At 49.1% G+C, this 15,938-nt stretch overlaps 1 protein-coding gene across 1 annotated transcript in view; it reads left to right on the top strand.

Moving 5' to 3' along the window:
- The first annotated feature begins 4,475 nt into the window (after positions 1-4,475).
- SEMA6A (semaphorin 6A) overlaps positions 4,476-15,938 on the top strand; it is a 130,817-nt gene continuing 119,354 nt past the window's right edge. The window contains exon 1 of the mRNA XM_022590680.3: positions 4,476-5,440. The gene's annotated coding sequence lies outside the window, so the exon portion shown is untranslated. The remainder of the gene's footprint in view (positions 5,441-15,938) is intronic.

Here is a 15,938-nt window from a genome sequence, read left to right as displayed (position 1 = left end):
ATGCAGAAGAGCTGGAGACAGTAGGACAAGATTTCTGAGAACGTGTAAATGATCTGAAAACAGGTAGAGGGATCGGCCTCAGGTTGGAGGAGGGACACTGCCTCCACCGTAAGGAGATAAGCAGGAAATGATGAGCACAGGTGCAAGAAGTTCCCGTCTGATGGACCCTGTTTTTTCAGGGAAGTAGGAGGCACTGAGGGTGAAATATCCAATTAGGGGAGAAAGTTAGAGACTAACTGAGAGAAAGGGAAGACGACGAGTCAGTGTTGAGGACCCAACTGAGGCTGATGACCGAGTGTGCAGCCTGCCTAGATGCGTGCTTGAAGTGTTTTTTCTAGTAGGCTTCAGCTACCCGATGCAAGAGCAGAGAAGGGTGGTATTTCTATAATTCGGGACTGGTTTTCACTCAGATGAGTGTGACCAAAAGAAAGAGAAGCCAGGAGTTGAAAGTGTTAGCCAGAGAGACACTGTTATTATGAAGTTCTGCTGGACACAGAGAGGAATGAAAGAGGCAGGGAATGGATGGATGGAGAGAGTGGCAGGACCCACGGCTTGGAGGGCTTCCTGCAATCAGAGTGAGCGCAGGGAGGTGCGTGGGCAAGTAAGGTGGAACGAGAGGAAGCTGTGATTGGAGAGGGGATGTCAGAACTAGTGATTTAGAACATGGCACCTTTCCTGATAACAAGGCCCAGCATGAAGCCCTGGAGTGGGGGGCAGAGGTGAGTAGGAACAAAGGACAGTAGAGATGAGGAAGGCAAGAAGCTGAAAAAGCAGAGGGTTAGTAGTTAGGTGGACGTTAACACTCCCATGAATGGTGACAGGTGGTGGGACAGGTAGAAGGACAGTAAGCCTGGTGCTAAATCTTTAAAAGTGAGGTAAAATGAGGTCTGTGGGAGACAGTGCCAATGTGTTTGTAGGGCACAGCCTCCAATGGTCTGGGAGTTTTTGAGAGAAGGAGAAGTGGTCTGAGAGGCAAGAAGGACACTAACCGCACTTCCTGACACTGGGATAAACAGGCAAGAAGGATAACAAACAGCCTCATCAAAGAAGGCTGGAAAAAAGCAGTGTTCTAGAACAGAGCCAGGATTCATGGTGATGGTGGCTCTCATCCATCCCTGACTACACACTAGAACCACCCAGGAAGCTTTAAAAGATATCCATGCCCATGTCCCCCCACCCCAGACCAATAAATCAGAATCTCTGGAGCCCGGGGATTTCTGCCATTCAAAAGCTCCCCCGTAATTCTAATGTACAAATGGATTTTAAAACCACTGATTTAAGGCAAGCAGGTGAACAGAACTTTGGAGAAGGGACTCCAAAGACAGACACAGAGAGGCTCCCTGATCACGAGCAGTAATGGCCTGATTGTGCAAACTGCACTCCCCAGTGTGCTCCAGGAACTCATACCCACAAGGAGTTGAGCGGTGCACACCAGCAGACACTTCTTCCAAGTTCACTGCTCCCTTTTGTAGTAAAGCACAGATTCTGATCAAACAGCTGGATGCGGTCTTTAAAAGGATCCTGGGTGGGCTTCTCTGGTGGCGCAGTGGTTGAGAGTCCGCCTGCCGATGCAGGGGACGCGGGTTCGTGCCCCGGTCCGGGAAGATCCCACATGCCGCGGAGCGGCTGGACCCGTGAGCCATGGCCGCTGAGCCTGCGCGTCCGGAGCCTGTGCTCCGCAACGGGAGAGGCCACAGCAGTGATGAGGCCCGTGTACCGCAAAGAAAAAAAAAAGAAAAAGGTTCCAAAGGTTCCTGGGTGAGTTTACCTTTCCAGTTCCTCTTCTCCTTCATCACACTTTTTCCAGGTGCTGTGGGGCACAGCAGTGCGGGCTTATTGAAGAGGAGTTGTTACGGGCTAGCTCCCAGCATTGACCCAAAGCAAGCCACCTTTTTCCTCTGCCTCTGTCTGACCCCTGTAAACGGTGGCGGGAGGATCGACACGGGGGATGACAAGGATGACAATGATGCTAGTTAACCTTTACAGATGCTAGCTAACCTTTATCCCTAGACCCATGGTTTACAGTCACCATCTCATTTAATCCACACCATCCCTGGGAAGACAGTAGTAGCTGAATCCTCATTTACAAGTGAGTCCACTGCTCCAGAGAGATAAGGGACTGCCCCAAGGTCACCAGCTAGTAAGTTACCGTAACAACAGCTGGCTTCCAGAGACTAGGGCGTTGGTCACTCCACTTCATGCCACTTAACTACGAAACAGTCCAAGTTTCCTTCTAGTTCTAACACTTGGTGATTCTTTAACTCCCATTGGCTTTCTTCCCTGAAGGGACAGGGTGGATTGCAGACTTCAAAGGCTTTGAAAGGGCAGAAGTTTTACTGAAAACTTAAGGCAGGCTTCTGGGAGTGAGTCTGCAGCAGCGCACAGAAGGGGAAATGACATCATGAGGTTTCAGGGGGCAGCCTTCCCACAGGTGCTCCCCCGAGGGCTTGGGAGCGACACAACAGTTGGCTTTTCTGCCAGCTTCAGAGGCATCTCTCCCCCGGCAGGTGGAAATGTAATCTCACCTGGTCAGGATGACAGGTGCCTAACTGGATGGTGAGGCTTCAGGATTTACTCATTGCCAGGAAGATTCTGGGTGATATTTCTCAGCCGTGCGAAAATTAACTCAAAGTCTTTTCTTCTTGTATTCTCTAACTTTAAACTAGGTAAATTTAATCTCCTGCTTCTTGGCTCAGCGTTACTGCAAATTAAACATGCAAGTATTAATAATGAAAATAATTTCCCTTTAAAAACATATCCTGAAACTCGATGTGGGGCATTTCCAATACATCCATGAAACAAACAAAACAGTTTGTCTGTTTCTCCAAGGGAAGACGCTAAACCCGGAATTTAGTTCAGCCTGTGAAACAATTCGTTTGCTCTAATCCTGCCAATTAAAGAACTTTTCCCAGACACAATTAGCATGTAAATCAGCGGCAGAGAAGGAAGAAGGGGCCTCGGCGACCCGGCCGGGATGGAGACACCAGGCGGAGAACCCCAGGGACATCTTGGGCCCGACGTGCGGGCCGCGGGACCGCGCCGGGGACGCACGGACGAGCTCGGGACTTAACGCCGAAATTTGGGCGTTAAATAGCGCAGCCGAGGATTGACCGGTGGCGGCCGGCCAGGGCCCCTCCCCGGGTCCCGACCGGATTCGAAAGGGACGTCCGCGAGCCAGTCCCCACCCGGGCCGCGGGAACGCGCAACCAAGAGCGCCGCCCCCACGCCCCAGCCCCCTCTCGGAGCTGGCTCCGCGTGCCACGGTGGCTGCGCGCGCACCTACGGCCGCAGCCCCCCAACCCCCCGCCGCCGCGGATCTGTAGCTGCTTTTGCCTGCGAAAGGTGGGGATAGCGGCCCCTGCTGGCACCTTTGGCAGACGGCAGGGAGACCGACGTTTTCCCGCTCACCCTTCTCACCTTTTCTAAACGGTTTGTGGAAAATATATCTTATATATACATACACTGTTGTCGCATGTGCACTTACTTTATTCTTCGTGAGCCCTCATTAGCAGATGTCTGTATGTAGTCTAGTTCCATGTAGGAACGGTAATTTAAAAAAAGGGGGGGTAGACTTATTAGTGGCCCTAGCCCCAATTAGGGAACAGGTACAGTTTCTACTGCATTTATATGAAGGCATTCGGCCTAAGGGCGACTGAGACCCTGATCTCCTTCCCAATGCTTTTCTCGGCCGACCCCATGACTAGTAAGTAATGATCGGAGAACTGCTTGGCCGCCCCGTGTTACTTTCTTTAAAGGCTGTGGCTACGACCCAAACCAAGTGAGAAGCCCACTCGGGGAGCAACGTGCTACCGTGAGCAGTCTGCGGGGCAAGCAGGCGGGGAGCGCGCAGCGGCCGGGGGAGGGGGGACATCGTGTGGCCTGCCCAGTGGGCCCAAGCCTGTAACAGCAAGGCTTTTTTGGCGACTGAACTTTCAAGCGGAGGAGGAAGGCTGAGCCTGCCATTCTTCTTCTAATGGTAACAAAAGCGCCTTGGAAGAAGTTGCGATTTACTTATTCCATGAAGCTGTTGGATTCTCATTGGAACTGTGTCTTATTTCTGAAGTTTACATAGTTATTTCTAAGAACAGTTTACACACTTTCTAACTTTAAAAGCAGATCTTCGTTAACAGCATCCTTTCCACTATAGTTTATTTGCTTACTTAACATGCTTTATTAACGTATTGTGTTGTACGTACGTTAACTAATAGCTGTGTTCGTATCTTCGAAGTGTATTTTTAAGCGCACCGGGTTCTATCCAGTTCATCTGGGTGCGCAGAGCGTCCATCACTTCTGGAATCTACCTCTTGATACAGTAATCAGAATTAGAAAGGTTCGCCGTTCACTCACCCTCATCCTTTAAAACTTTTCCATTTAAAATAATCGATGAAATCCTTTCTTGTAACTCGCTCCTGCACTACGTCTATTTTTATTAATTTTTCTGATTTGTCAGAGCTCAGCAATGCTGTCCGGGATTCTTTTTTTTTTTTTTTTTTTTTGCTAGAGCAAATGCGGGGCTGGGGGGAGGCAAGGGCTGGCCTCCTGCCGGCATCGCCCCCGCGGGGACCTCGGCCGAGCGCGCGGCGGGGCCGGGAATAGTGGTGGAAGGAAGCTGCGCTGGCCAGTCGATCCAAGGCTCCACCTGCGGCCAAACCGCGTAGGTTCTCCGTCTCTCCGCCTCGCTCGCTAGTGTTCGCACACATAGACCGCAGCTCTCCTTTGGGTCGGAGAAGACGCCAGCCAAAGGAGGCGGGGCTGCAGGAGGAGAGTCCGCTCTGCGCAATCCAGTCCGGGACTTGGCTCCGCCCCGGAGCGGCGGCCTCTCGGGTGACAGAGGAGTAGTGAGCCGCACGGGGTGAGGTTGCAGCCAACTCCGCTCCCCACGCACTCGGCTGTCCAGGCGCTCCGGACGCAGCAGCGGCGCTTCTCCGCGGGGCCGACCGCCCGCGATGTCCGCTTAGGAGCGGCGGCAGCGGCCAGCATTGCCACACCCGCGGCGTAGCGCTCCCAGCCGTGGAGCGGGGCTAGAGGGCGAACCCCTGCGCCAGCCCCCACCCCGCCCCCCCCACCCTGAAATGACTTGTTAATCGGCGCAGACACCACCGAAGGGATTGCCGGAGTGGAATCCAAGTGGAATTTGGATTTGGAGAAGAGTTTCTTGAACATTTACTCCTTTCTTGTTGGTTTCTTTCTTTCTTTCTTCCTCTCCCCTTCTCCGCCTGTCATTGGAGATGAATACAGCGCGTTTGCATCCCAGAAAGTAGTCGCCGCGACTGTTATCCCAAAGAGACAAGCACACATGTAGGAATGACAAAGGCTTGCGAAGGAGAGAGCGCAGCTCGCGGCCCGGAGAGATCCCCTCGATAATGGATTACTAAATGGGATACACGCTGTACCAGCCCGCTCCGAGCCCCGGCCGCCTGCCCGTCGATGCACCGAAAAGGTACGGCTGGGGCGCCCCGGCGCGCCCCACCTCCCGGGCGGCTCGGCTCCCTCCTGCGGGTCCCGGGGCCGCGGTCCGCACGCCCTGTCTCGGCTTTGTGGTGCTTGCGTTTTATTTTGTCTTGTGTCAGTCTCCCGAGCGTTGCCCGGCCCTGGGGGAGCAGTCGCGAGCCCTGCCCGCTGCTCCTCTCCACCCTGCGCCCCAGAGACCGCCGGGCTCCGTGCCGCGAGCTTCCCCACCCGCGCTGCGCACACGCCAGGCGCCGCCCGGGACACCAACCGCGCGGATAGCTCCCTGGCCCTGGGATGTGTATGCAGTACCCGGGGGCTCGTCCTCACTTTCGGGCCAGCAGGCAGCAGACAAGCCCTGAAAGGGTGAGATTCTCGGAAGTGCCCGGTCCTGGTGCGAAGGCAGGGGAAGGGGTTCTGCCCTCCAGGGCTGGAGGAGGTTGGGTAGAAGAGCGCTGTTTTCGCTCGGCACGAGGTTTGGGTTCAGGGGTTCCGCAGATACGGTGGGGAAGCAAAGAGAATCTTTTGTTGTCGGTGCGGGGTCTGGGCTGGGCTCAGTGGAGTGCGGGAAACTTGTAATGGCCCTGGCACTCGCGCACCCTACCACTTGGTGACATCCCGGCTCCCTCGGACGCTGGCACCAGAGGTTCCGGGCTTTGTTTGCTCGAACGAGTGGCCTCCTCCCAGTGTGCCGCGGCGCCCCCGCCCTGGGTCCTATTCCCCGCCGCAGCTCCCTCCTGGGCGGCGAAGACAGCCTCCGTCGCGTCTGTGTCCCCCTCAAGCACAGAACCCGCCACGCCGGGACTGGCGCCCACTGTGCCGTCTTCCAGAATCTACGAGGTCCCTCTCTGGAAAGAAGGTGTCCCGGGAGGGGGAAGGGTGAGAAGACCAGGCAAGAGATGGCTCAGTGCTTGCTAACCAGACGAGAGCTCTGCCCGGGCCCCAGGTTCTGGATTGTCCGGACTACTTGCTGCGTCTAGAGCGCTGCTTCGCTGGCAGTGGGGCGCTCGGGAGCAAGCCCGACAGTGCCCACCCACTCTGCACGACCCTGCTGGGATGGCAAGTGTCTCTTCCCCCAGATGCTCCGCTTTTTTCTCAGCTCCCCACCGTGTTACACGGTGCAAAGCAGGATCCTGAGATCCGTTCCCTCCTCCCACGACCGTAACGGTACAGGGGGAGCCAGGGAACAGTCTGGATTTGTGGGTATGGGGGAAAGGAAACAGGACTCCTCTTTCCCGCTCCCTTGCCGCCCCTCCGCCCAGCGCCGCCTCCTTTTTTTCCAGCGCGGGGTCACTCGACCAGGCGCTTCTGGAAAGTTTCTCTGAAGGCCAGGGGTGGGGGGCACTACAGAATTGGGGCTCAGCATGTGCAGCCCGCGGGAAACGGAACCCCCAGGGAGGCGGGCGAACCACCCAGGATACGTACGGCTAGGAGGTAGGAGCCGGCCCTTCGGAGGGTGCCACCCCGGCCGGTGGTCAGCTTGGTTGGGGTCGTGGCGCTGCACTTGCTGGCCCAGTCTCTCAAGCAATTGAGCAAGGGGTGGGCGTGGGGAGGGGCGAGAAGGGGAAGTTCAGCGCAGCACTCAGGAAGCTGGTGCGGCCACTGTGGACAGCGGCTGGCGCGGCCACTGTGGAAGCGGCTGGCGCGCGGGTGCGTGTGGACACGGGCCCGGGCTCGCTGGCTCCAAGCTCAGCATCCCAGCCTCCTGCACCCCTCGCGCTGTTTTCCAGTCGGCAGGTGTTCAAGGAGGGGCAGAGCAGGAAATCAGGTGTGCGTGGAGCGGGGTAGGAACGTTTTCACGGCCAAGGCGAGCATTTCCAGGGGCCGCCTCCTGCCTGTACTGCAGGGGGCAGCCCCGCTACCAATCCGCATGGGTCCTTGGGAGAAAGGCGTCTGCTTTGGGAATGTGGTGGCCAGGGACGGCCACAGTGGGATCACTCTCTTGCCTAGGCTGGATGAAAATCAAGTTGCAATTGAATGTGATCCATGAAAGGTTTAAAACACAGGGGCGCAAAGACACTCATACAGACACACTTTCTCACATGTACGCCCAACTTTCTTTGCTTGGTATCTGAAAAGATGTTTAACCCTGTTACAGTGTTCTGCCAGCAGGTCTCAGAAAAGCTATTTAATGCCCCCCAGCGCCGGTTCTGAAGTCTTTCCGGGTACGAAGGTCGAGTGCCTTTGCCTTGCCTTCCTCTAATCCTGATAATTGTCTGGTCTTCCTTTCAACATACATCTTGGGCATTTGAAGTCCACAGTCAGCTACTCTCATGGCAGGGAGAAGATTGTTGGTTCCAGATAATATGAACCCTTTATGAAGGTTTTTCCCCCAAAGTAAAGATACTAGTGCACATTTCTAAATGAAAACATCTTCTTTTTTCACACTTTTTCCAAATGACTACCAGAGGTCAAGATTGCAAGTATTTTGCATGGTTTTTTGAATACCCTGTTTAGTCTGCATGGAGCAGTTTTTACAGTAAGCTTTGATTAAACTACTCCAGGCACGAAAGTTAATTATTAACCTAACCTTAAATACTACAGTGGCAACACTGTGTCTCCACCTATTAACCTAAACCATCTGTTAAAAAATAACTGCACTAATTATTTGAATTTGGTTTACCCATGCTTGTTTATATGGTGACTTTTATTCAACTCTTGAGTAACCCCCCACTCTCTGTTATTATTTTGGGTTTAGGACATTCTTAGATGAGGCACTTTGCAGACCAATCTGAAAGGAGAAATGAATGACCAACAGATTTAAACCTCTTTTTTTGTGTTATGTCTTTTTTCAACTTGATATAAAGAGGCATTCTAGTTCATGTTTCTTATTTACACTGTTTGGTGACAATCTTCCCAAAGCGTTCTGTTTTGCAGTTATCACCGTTTAGAGATGGGCCACACTCTCATAATGCATATAATCCACATATGTAAATGTTCAGCGGACACCCAAAATCATGATCTCAGTAGCTACCTGCAGAATATACTTATTGGATAAAACATCTAAGTTTAAATAGGTTAAAAATTCATAAGAACCACTGTAGAAACTCAAGTAAATATTGAATGAATAAATGAAAGAAATAGTCCCAAACAGTTCACATTTCTCCACTTAGAATAGACCTAGGCTTTTTTTCCCCCTACAGTGAAAAAGAAAATCTATGCCTTCAAGTAAGTGGTTATTGTAAAGTGGCAATAAGTGCAACTCTTTATTTACACACACAGAGACACACACACAAACACTCACCCCTAGAGTTCTTTCGAAGTCTAGTGAATGCTTTTCCCATCATTAAAAAAATATAGCATTTGCATTCTGAGGAGGTGGATAACATTGCCAAGTGTGTTGAATCAGAAGGATGGCAAGAATTAGGCAAGAATTAGGAAGACTGTTACATTCATTGAATAAAATTAAGAAACCCAAATTAAGAACTTGTATTAAATTCAAAATAAATCCTCATGCTTTAAAGGCAAATGGGTAGTTGCACTCCTTTATGAAATGGAAGGAAAAATACTGTTTTGGACAAGGAGGTAAGTCACATACTTCAGGGTGTGTACATAGTGCTTCAGCTCTTTTCTGAGCAGGACAAAAGAGTAATCACGGGAGAGAAAGTTTTTTTAGAACTAGATTTGCCAAGAGCTAATATATTCTCCCATCATATTTGTTTGCAGAAAGGAATCACAGAACAAGCCAAACTAATTGCAAATGCTTTAATTAGGCATCTGCCGTTTGCGACGGTGGAAAAGCCTGCACGTATCTCGGCGCTGCCGCCCGCCCTGCACACATACTTTAAGTTTCGACAGTTCACTGCCCTCGTCCCACAGCGAGTGTTCCCTGGGTGTTCACATCTCCAGGGGAAGGGGAAGCCTGGAAGCATCCTGCTGGGCCCTCCCGTATCAGTGCCCCCCACTCTCTTGGGGTGCCCTGGAGCCAAGTTGTCTCTGAGAGATTTCTATTCCAGAGTGAAGGCTTTTCTCCTCTGCCTTAAAATGTGCTGTAACTGAGCTGCTCTCTGCTGGCAACCACACATTTGCCTCTTGGGGATATGGTAAGGTAGGGAAGGGAGGGAGGCATTTAATCCCTTTGAAATGGGCAAGTAAGATGTCATACCACACAAACCTCAAGGGGAGAAGTGAGTTCGGGATACTTCTCAGCATGGGACTATTACAATATAGTTTATACACAAGGGTATCTTGCTTTGTGAAGCAGATGAGTTCTTGCAAACCTTTTTATTAGAATAATTCTAATTACACTAATGGAGAACGTCACACACAAGTATCAATACTTTGATGTTTCCCAAATAACCCCCTCAGCCCAGACCTCTCTCCTGGATCTGTGATATACACAATGCCTACAGGGGGTAGAATCTAATAGACATCTCAAACCCAAATGCTCCAAACACCTAGTTCTGGATCTTTCTCCTCCACACATGCTTTTCTTATCATCTTCTCCATCTCGGTAAATGGCAATTCCATCCTTTGAGTTTGCTCACGCCAAAAAACTCAGGAGTCATCCTTGACTCTTCTCTTTCTGGTATCTGCATCCATTCTAGCTGCCGTGTTGTTAGCCCCACCTTCAGAAAGCATGCAGACTCCCTCTAGGTCTTCCAGCTCAGTGGCCCTCACATTGGCCAAGCCACTGTCTCCTCCTGCTGGGGAACCTACTGTGTTAGGCTCCCAGCTAGTCTCCGGGCTTTGCTCTTGGCCCCCTACAGTCTTTTCTCAACACAGCAGCTGAAGTGATATAGTTTTTTTTTTACAGATCAGGTTACATGTGCTCAAATGCTTTCCCATCTTATTCCAGTCAAAGCCAGAGTTCTTTCTATGGCCTTTGTGGTTCCACATGATCTGCACTTGGGTCCCCACCTCTCTGACCTCCACTCCTCCTTGGGGTCACTTGACTATGCTGGGCGTGCTCCCCCCAGGCCCCTTTGCAGGGTCTCTCTGCACTTGTCCTTTCAAGGCTTGGGGCGGTCCTCTGCCCAGAGAGCTGCAGGATTTGCTTCTCTGCACCTACAGGTTCTCTGCTCACATGTCACTTCCTCAGTGAAGCCTTTCCTGATCATATTTGCTTCACCCTTTTGTCGCAACACTCCTTACCCCAGTGGACAGCCTCAGGTTTTTTTTTCTTTTTCCTCTTAGCACTTTTCACATCCTGACAAACTGTCTGTGGTCCTCATTTATTTTCTGTCTTCTGCTAGACACAATGCCATTATGTTTCTTTCACTGCTGTATCTCCAGCACCTAAACCTGTGCCTGGCATATCACAGCGCTCTCATAACAAGTATTTGTTGAATGAATGAAGAGTGAATCTTTTTGCAAACAACCCGTCTTTATCTCTTTTGCCTGCTCTTGTTTTTCTACGATATGTGTCCATCAAATGAGACACCTCTCTGCCTGCATGAGTGTGTGTGTGTAACACTGTCTTCCATGTACACAGGCGATGTGTCTCATGCACCATCAGTGGAGCATTCACCCTGGGTTGTTTTTCCAGTCTTCTTGATGGATTGAAGCCTGCTCGTTCCCACACTCACATCCAGTCAGTCCCCTTCTATAGCCAAGAGCACACATCCGTGGGACACCTGGTTGAAGCTGGAGGGAATGTGAGTTAGGTAGAATCACCCTTCTGAGAAACAGAGCTAAGAAGACAACCAGCACTTACGGAGACTGAGCTTTTGACCTTGGACTCATTTGTTCTGCATTTTAACCACTGGCCACAGAACCTTCTTGCCTTTTTGGAGTTTGCTAATAGTAGTTTTTAAAATTCAACTTTCTGGGGCTTCTCTGGTGGCGCAGTGGTTAAGAATCGGCCTGCCAATGCAGGGGACATGGGTTTGAGCCCTGGGCCGGGAAGATCCCACATGCCGCAGAGCAACTAAGCCCGTGTGCCACAACTACTGAGCCTGCACTCTTGAACACGCAAGCCACAACTACTAAGCCTGCACACCCCAACTACTGAAGCCCGTGCACCTAGAGCCCGTGCTCCACAACAAGAGAAGCCACTGCAATGAGAAGCCCGCGCACCGCAACGAAGAGTAGCCCCCGCTCACCGCAACTAGAGAGAGCCCGTGCGCAGCAACGAAGACCCAACACAGCCAAAAATAAATAAATAAATATATTAAATAAAATTCAACTTCCTACCAGGAGGAAATAGTATGCCCATTAACCCACCTTTCTATCCTGCCCCAGTGCAGTGATAACTGTTGTTGAAGACCCTGTTGTTGGAGTTGGACAACCTGTGTTCCAGACTCACTACAACAGACAAGCCACTTTTCTCAAGCTGCATTATTTTAAATAAAAATTGTGAATAGTAAACCTATGCTTTCTATCTAGTAGGACTGCTGGGAGAATAATATGAAATCATGAATGTAGCTGTATTCAGTAAAATACAAAATGCACTCTGGAACTTCCCTGGTGGCGCAGTGGTTAAGAATCTGCCTGCCAATGCAGAGGACATGTATTCGAGCCCTGGTCTGGGAAGATCCCACATGCTGTGGAGCAACTAAGCCTGTGAGCCACAACTACTGAGCCTGTGCTCTAGAGCCCTCAAACCACAACTAGTGAGCCCACGTGCCACAACTACTTAAGTCCACACACCTAGAGCCCACGCTCCAGAACAAAGACAAGCCGCCACAATGAGAAGCCTGCGCACCTCAACGAAGAGTAGCCCCACTCGCCACAACTAGAGAATGCCCTGGCGCAGCAACGAAGACCCAACACAGCCAAAAATTAATTAATTTTTTTAAAATGCAGTCTGGAAATTTGAAAAGTTTGATGCTGACTCCTTCCTCCGCTCCGGAGACCCCAGGCCTAGCAGAGACCCTGCTTCATTGTCTTCTAAATCATAAAAGAGAGATTATACTGTGTTGATGTCATTTTAATGTAAACCACGTTATGAAATTAAGTAAGATCCTCAAATTCACTGAAAATGCACAATCTACGTAGTGTACAGATGGCAACTTTATGAATCAGATGCCAACCGTGTCAACTAATGATTGTTTCCAATGTGACCAATGAATTGGGCAAGGTCATAGGAGTGGCACTCTGCCAGGCATTATAAAAAAAAAAAAGTAAGGGCTTGTTTTTGCGCAGGTAAGTTCTAACACAGCTCATGTCAGTGAAAGCATTAACGTAGAACAGACACATCAGGGCGAACTAGGAGTGAGAGGAAAGAAGTTTTGATCTTTGCTATTTGCTACTATCTTCCCCACCAAATACAGGACAAATTCATTCGATTTTGTGGCATGAGTTTATAAAAAAATGTGCAGGAACTGTTGGAGGGAGGGCTGTAGACAGCTCTGGAGGTGATGCAGAGGTCACACATCTTAGGCAGACACAACACAGACTGCATCCCATTTTTTGCCATTTACAAATAGTGTGACTTTGAGCCAGTTACTTATCTGCCTCAGTTTCCATTTGTAAAATGCTACAGTTTACATTTGTATTACAGTTGTCGAGGAGAGTAAATATGACATCTGTAAGTTTCATGGCCCAATGCCTGATACACAGTTGTCATGGAGAGTGCCCTGGTGGGGAGAGTACAAAAGGAAATGGCCTTACAAATCTGTGCCATAAAGAGATGATGCGAAGAAAACACCTTTGGCCTGGAAAGAAACATTCACACCGTAAGTAAAATACACCCACTAAAGAATCTAAGAGTACCCACATTTGAAATCTGAGAGCTGCCCATAATGACTGTTCAGGGATGAGTTGAATTGACCCCAAGGACCACATAGGGGAGAAGCTTGGCTGTCAATCAACTTCTCCAAGAGGCTATGGCTGGGACTACTGCATGAGGGTCTTTATGGTGGCCATATTTGCCAGGTCAATCTTCCCTGGCCAAGCCTGAAACAGTGACAGTTTGGGAGCACCTGAATCTCCACGCAGAAGCGAACCACTACCTTCCCCACCAAATGCAAGGAAATAGTCGCCTGACTGCAGTGGAGACAGTGATTACTCTACTGCTGATATATTGCTGTACAACCTGAAATTTGATTCAAATGATAATCATACAGTTTCTTATCTTATCTGACTCCTCAGAAGCACAGCAAAAGGGGCAATATTATCGCTGCAGTTCCCTGAAGGAACAGGAATCCCTCCATGGCTTAGAATTACAGTTATTTTCATCTAGGAAAATGTTTTTCTCTTCAATTTTGCAAGTGGAAAGAGGACATACAGAGAGGGGAATAAATCAGCAATTCACATGCCCCAAAGACTGAAGGACCAGGTCCTGTGGAGCAGCCAGTGTGCGACTGTTGCTTTGAAAGTACTGTTAGTAATAGATGTTTCCACATACAGCCTTGAGACCTGAGGCTTTCATTTAATATGACTCAGCGCTTGCTGGTGGTTTCCAACTAACCTATAATTGCCATCTGCAGAAACTTTAATTCAAAGAATCCAAGCCAATTCAAAAACCTTAGCGGAAGAATCTCTAAAATTGATGCCATTTATCCCTCTCTTATCCCTTCTGCCCTCCCACGTGTTTAAGACCAAGCCTTTGGCCATGATTTGATTTGAAGCATTTATAGAACAGAACAGGATCTGGCATTGAACACAATGAAAACATGGCATTGGAAAATAAGCATTTGAGGGACTGGGAAATAAGGGATATATTAATTGTGGTTTAATGTTATATGAGAGTTTTAAAGCCAGGCTTTCTGTGGATCTATTCTTCCTTGCTTTTTCCTGTTCCCGAGTCCTTTTTTCAGGAGCGTACTCAATCTTTTCATTAATATTGCAGCGACTCTAGGGCTTGCCTCACCCCCAGACTCCTACCGTCCTTGAATGGGGAAAGTAAGAGAATACTGATGGAGCTGGTGAATGGAAACGTTCCTTTCCTGAAAGTGGAATGCTTTACGAAAAACTGCACTCCACAAAAAAACACTCAGAACAATCCAACAACTGTCTCTCCTTTTTACCCTGAGAGCCACTTGACTTCATTCACATACTTTGGTGTTTGAATGCCTTTGTTCTTAGGCCTCAGATACCCAGGTGGAACACCAGCCTATTAAAGCCTTTCATTATTCTAAAAACGTGAGCATCTGAGTTACTAAAAACATTCTCATCTCTGCAGAGTGAGCGATAATTAGAAACCGAACTGTTCACGGCATTCTAAACTGGGGTATAGGTAGCAGAATGGCAGTTGGGTGGATTTTTATAAGAAGAATACTTGTTAATGGTTTCTGAGATGGATTCTGTGCTAATTCTTCTCGCATCATGAAGGATGGCCCTAGCTAGACACTGTCGCTGGGATCTTCATCTATTAATCATGGAGGCTACTTTCTTATTCGGTTGCCATAGTTTCAGGGCCTCAGATAGTGTTGGGATGTCTTGGGAAAGGTTTGAGATCTACTAGGCTTGCGAGGCTTGCAGTGATTTTGGCTATTGTGGTCTTCTGAAAGCACTGAAAACCGCTTCTCGTATAATTCAGCGTTGGGTTGAAAGAGGCAACTTCTGAGAGGGTCTCTCTGGACCTTGTTACGTGCACATCCAAGCTGATAATTTACTCCAGGATTTGCCTCTTACTCAGTCTTCGGTAAAAAATTACAGTCCAGGGGCTGATGTCACTTTCATCTTTCGACAAGAAAGCCAATGGGTACGAACTCTTCATTAAGGCTGTCTCTAAACGTGGAGGTAAACGAGGCCATTCCTGACTTCGCTCAAATCTCAGTTTCACAACTTGGTTTTGGCTCTGCAGATGGCTAAATAAATAAAATGACCTCACGAGTGTTGTATGTTGTGCTTTGGTACGGCCATGTAAACACTCGTGCTTTCCTTCAGGTTTCACCTTTATTTTCTTTGGTTCGACGCACATTCCTAAAGGGCTAGAGACCATTTGACTGCATTTTGCAACACTGGCCCAAAGGTCTACTGTTTTGCCAGCTCTTGAGTGTCTGAGCGTTTTTTTCTTCCTGCGATTATAATATCTTGCTATTTCGGGTTGATGAGGAAAAAGCTCTCCAGTGGCGGACATCTCGTGTGACCTGGTCAAGAAAAGATCTGGAGGACTAAATTGCTACAAGAGGGAGATACACGCACCCCATGATTTATGTGCTTCGTGTGTGATGAAGAACACAGCTCTCCTTTGTTAGGTAGAGTTGGCCTTGTGTAACGGATACTGGTACACTTCTTGATGTTTTAGTTCCCATTTCTCGAGTGGACTTTCAAGGACTCCTCCATCAGTCTAAGCCCAGCCATTTAATTTCTTTGTAAATTAAAACATAAAATAAAACCATCTCACACTTGAAGCAAACAGCACTGAATTCAGGACATGCAGTGCAGCAACTGAAAATTCAGGCGATTTCAGAAGAAGAAAACCTTGAATTCATTACAAATGGGCCTCATCTAGAATATTAGTCATTTTTTTTTAAACTAGAAAATAACTAGTTTTTATTTCAGGGTGAGCTTCAAAGCAGCCGTTTTAAATTTCCCCGGATCCAGCCTGCCAAAATTTTTAAGATGAACAAGAATTTTTAATGCACGTGCCTATTATATTG

This window comes from Delphinapterus leucas, chromosome 3 (genome assembly GCF_059928025.1).
Source record: "Delphinapterus leucas isolate spDelLeu-1000000601 "Yukka" chromosome 3, BTC_Dleu_Yukka2, whole genome shotgun sequence".
Lineage (NCBI taxonomy): Eukaryota > Metazoa > Chordata > Mammalia > Artiodactyla > Monodontidae > Delphinapterus > Delphinapterus leucas.
Note: the sequence above shows the minus strand (reverse complement) of the source record. Positions and strands in the feature narration are given on the sequence as shown.